Consider the following 4,935-nt stretch of genomic DNA (forward strand, 5'->3'; position numbering starts at 1 on the left):
GGCTTTGTTGTAAGGTGTCAGTAGTGGCCCAGTTGATAGCCTCCTTAACTCTGATATTGGACATTGTAGTTTCGACTCGCACTCCAGAGACTTCAGCACAAAATCTAGGCTTACTGGATTAGTCCAGTGCAGAACTAATGGAGTTTGGTACTCTGAGAGGATCTGTCTTTCAGATAAGACATTAAACAGAGGCTCCATATTCTCTCACAGGTGGACGTGAAATAGTCTAATGCACTATTGGAAAAAAAGCAGGCGAGTTCAACCGAGTGTCCTGGTCAATGTTTATCCCTCAACCAACATCACCAGTACAGATGATCTGCTTATTATTACATTGCTGTTTATGGGACCTTGCTCTGTGAAAATCGGCTGCTGTGTTCCTACATTACAACAGTGATTACCCTTCAAAAAACACTCCATTGGCTGCAAATCGCTTCCGGACCTGCTTTGATCGTGAAGGGCGCTTTATAAATTAAAGATATTCCTCTTTTATTGTTAAATAGCAAAACCTTTGCCAAATTGTGAAATAAAGATGTCGAGTTGGTTGGTGCATAGATTTTCCTGTACAGTACAGCAGAAGTAGGCCATACGGCCCCTGGACCCTGCTCCTCCATTAAATAAGATCATGGCTGAACTTTTACCTTAATTCCACTTTCCCACCGTATCCACATATCACTTGATTCCCTCAGTGTCCAAAAATCGATCGATGTCAGTCTTGAATATACTCAACAACTGAGCATCAACAGCCCTCTGGGGGGCAGAAAATTCCAAAGATTCACAACCCGCTGAGTAATTGTTTTCCTCTTCTCGGTCCTAAATGGCCGACCCCTCATCTTGAGACTATGACCCCGAGTTCTGGAGTCTCCAGCCAGGGAGAGCAGCCTCTCTGCATCTACCTTGTCAAGCCTTCTAAGAATTTTATACGTTTCAATTAGATCACCACTCATTGTTCTAAAATCCAGAGAACATGAGCCCATTCTACTCAATCTCTCCTCATAGGACAACCCTCTCATCCCAGGAATCAATCCAGTGAACCTTCGTTGCACGCCCTCTAAGGCAAGTATATCCTTCCTTAGGTAAGGAGACCAAAACTGTGCACAGTACTCCAGATGTGGTCTCACCAAAGTCCTATATATTTGCAGCAAGACCTCCTTATTCGTGTACTCCAACCCCCTTGAAATATTGGATAACATAGCATTTCCCTTCCTAATTGCTTGCTGTACCTGCATGTTAACTTTCTTTGATTCGTGTACAAAGAAACCCAAATCCCCCTGACTACAACATTTCTTAGTCTCTCACCATTTAAAAAAATATTCTGCTTTTCTATTCTTGCTACCAAAGTGAATAACCTCACATTTCCCCACATTATACTCTATTTGCCACCTTCTCGCCCATTCACTTAACCTGTCTATATCCCTTTGAAGCCTCTTTGCGTCCTCCTCACCACTTACTTTCCCACCTTTGTATCGTCAACAAGTTTGGATACATTATTCTCGGTCCCCTCCTATAAGTCATTGATATAGATTGTAAACAGCTGAGGCTCCAGCACTGATCATTGCGGCACCCGTCTCATTACTACCTGCCAACCCGAAAATGACCCATTTATTCCTTACTCCTTTTTTCCAGTCCGTTAACCAATCGTCAATCCATGCTAATATATTACCTCCAATCCTATGAGCCCTAATCTTGTGTAACAATCTCTTGTGTGGCTCCTTTCTCCTGTCCCAGTGGTTTCTGGACCATCAATAGATTACCGGAAGCCCCAATAGATATCTGGAACACCAATAGATTTCTCCCATCCCAATGGTTTACTCCAGCTTTTTTATTTCAAAAAAATGTACTTTATTAATAAAATTTGCAGCAATGCATACAGTACAGTTGTCATATCACATTCCAAACGTACACAATACAGATTATACAATTTGCAGGTTACATCAAGTACGGTTCAATGAACACATTGTACATAATTACAGTTCATCACACTATGGGGTGTCTCATTGCATTATACTCAACACAGATTGTTGATTACAGATTCATTACAGGTACATTACAGATTCATTACAGGTACATTACAGCAATTTGAATTTTACATTCTGCACAGGGTTTTTTTTCCCCTGATTTCAGCCCCTCGGTATACAATGGCGGGAAGGCTATAAACGGTTGCCTTTCCCCACAGAGCCTTTGCGGTGGCCGCACCCATCCTCAGTGCGTCCCTGAGCACGTCGTCCTGGACCTTGGAACGTGCCAGTCTGCAACACTCGGTCGAGGACAGCTCCATGCACTGGATGACCAGCAGGTTTCGGGCAGACCAAAGGGCGTCTTTCACCAAGTTAATGGACTTCCAGCAGCAGTTGATGTGTCTCTCGGTGTGCTTCCCCGGGAACAGCCCGTAGAGCACAGAGTCCTGTGTTACGGAGCTGCTCGGGACGAACTTGGACAGATACCACTGCATCTCTCTCCAGACCTTCTTTGCAAAGGCGCATTCCAGAATGAGATGGGTGACGGTTTGGTCTGCACCGCAGCCTCCTCGGGGACAATGTGCAGTGGCGCTGAGAGACCGGGAGTGCAAGAAGGATCTGAAAGGAAGGGCCCTTCTTGGTGTTTGTTTGAAAGTTCTGGCGATGTTTTTATTTATATATTTCAAAAATATTCTTTATTCATAAAAATTGTAAAGGTAAACAGAACAATGCAACTATCACAATACAACTACAGGTCATATATGATAAATACAGTTCATGACACTGCAGGGTGCCTCATTGCACTTGCAATCAGTATAGATTACAGTTACATTACAGCAATTACAGTCATTACAAGGAGTTTTTTTTGGTTTCCAGTCCCTCGGCCTACGATGGCGAGAGTGTCCTAAACTGTGGCCTTTCCCCATCGAGCTTTTGCGGTGGCTGCATCTCAGCGCCCAGTCCTGGAAATGCTTTAATATCTAAGGGTTACTAGGTATTTTACAGAAAAGAACGACGAAAACCACTGTTAATCGGCCAGCAAGTCCTTCGAGGTGATAGCTCAGATTGTAAACAATTTTACAACACCAAGTTATAGTCCAACAAATTTATTTTAAATTCCACAAGCTTTCGGAGGCTTCACCTGACGAAGGAGGAAGCCTCCGAAAGCTTGTGGGATTAAAAATAAAATCGTTGGATTATAAATTGGTGTTGTAAAATTGTTTACAATTGTTAACCCCAGTCCATCACGGGCATCTCCCCATCACAGCTCAGATAGGCAGTGATTCGAAGTTGCCATTAAAGTCACCGTTCTGGGAGCACACATTATTTCTGTTTTTAGTCATAAACCAGGGGAGAGCGCGAACGCAGTCCCCACTACCACAAATTTTGCAGTCGAGTATCCCGCATTTGGGGACATCGCAGGCGTCAGCACACCCGGAGTGCAATGGGTTAGCCTCATCCTGGGAGAACCTCCTTCCTGATCAAGGTCTCTCCCCTGCCAGGTAAGTATGCTCGAATGGTGTTGCAAATTTCCATCCAACGGCAGTCAACACTCTTTCACATTAGGGCAAATAAGAATTTTAAACGTTCATTTTCCATTTTTATAAGGAATGTTTACTGGAAATGTAAGAATCATTGTTTTTCCATCATTTCTTTGGTTAAATATGGTCGTTTTTGCAGATTCAACAGTATTCGCTGCCTCATTTGCATATCACCCATAAAAGGAAAGAGCGCCCCCCATTCGCCGGATGGAACGGAGCATTCCTGAATGGCTCTGCCCATTTACAGCTCATCTCTTGTTTCTTTACTCGTCCACCACCACCCTCCTTGCCTTGAATCATCATCATCATCCCTCTTGTCATTTAATCACTCCTGCCCTCCCACTCAATCTCAGACCTTGCCTTTTGTTCTTTCCTCCCCTATTTTGCCTGGCTCTGAAGTTGCTTAAAAACTGTTAAATCTTTTCAATTCTTCCAGTTCTGACGAAATATCATCGACCTCAAACGTTAACCTTGTTTTTTTCATAAAATTTGCAGCAATACAGTTGTCATATCACAATCCAAACGTGCACAATACAGATTATACAATTTGCAGGTGACATCAAATACTAGAACACATTGTACATAATTACAGTTTATGACAGTCTAGGGTGCCTCATTGCATTACACTCAATACAGGTGATTGATTACAGATTCATTACAGGTACATTACAGATTAATTACAGGTACATTACATCAATTTGAATTTTACATTCTGCCTGAGGGGGTTTTTAAGGGCATAAGAAATAGAAGCAGGAGTAGGCCATACGGCCACTCGATCCTGCTCCTCCATTCAATATGATCATGGCTGATCTTCTACATCAGCTCCCACTTTCCCGCCCTATCCCCATATCCCTTGATTCCCTGAGTGTCCACAGATGCTGGTTGACTGAATCTTTCCAGTATTTTCTGTTTTTATTCCTGAAGCTGAAATCACGGTTACTGTGCATATGGGAAATTTTTAAATTTCAAAAATGTACTTTATTCATAAAATTTGTGAAGGTACAAATAGTACAATCCGAATAATACAATGACAGATCAGATCTGATAAACACAGTTCATCACACTCTGGGGAGTCTCATTACTGACAATGGTCACATGACATCGCCGTCTTGAGCTCGGATCACATGTCGGTCCGCAGATTGACGAGTTTCTGACGTCACACACGCCCTGTTGCCTGGTTACTGACGTCACGCGCGCTCCCGGCCCGCGCTGATTCGGTTTAACGGCCGCGCAGTTTTCAAATCAGCCGCCACGTGACCATAGCCGCCGTCCGCCCCCCGCCTCGCGGTCAGTGAGTCGAGTTTGGGGCGTGGGCCGAGCTCCGATTGGTCAGCAGGGATGTCAATCAGCGGGTTCCGATCCAATCGCAGGGGCGGACTCTGGGAAGAGGGCGTTAATTGACGGTGAATGTCCGCAGTGCGCATGCCCCGACCCCGGAT

The 4,935-nt window shown here is 44.1% G+C and overlaps 1 non-coding gene across 1 annotated transcript; it reads right to left on the reverse strand.

The window, feature by feature from the left end:
• Positions 1 to 3,302: 3,302 nt before the first annotated feature.
• Positions 3,303 to 3,465, reverse strand: LOC137314582 (U1 spliceosomal RNA). The gene has a single exon (XR_010961239.1). It is a non-coding gene; the product is annotated as a U1 spliceosomal RNA (small nuclear RNA).
• Between the last annotated feature and the right edge of the window lie 1,470 nt (positions 3,466 to 4,935).

The sequence above is a fragment of the Heptranchias perlo genome, unplaced genomic scaffold (genome assembly GCF_035084215.1).
Source record: "Heptranchias perlo isolate sHepPer1 unplaced genomic scaffold, sHepPer1.hap1 HAP1_SCAFFOLD_52, whole genome shotgun sequence".
NCBI lineage: Eukaryota > Metazoa > Chordata > Chondrichthyes > Hexanchiformes > Hexanchidae > Heptranchias > Heptranchias perlo.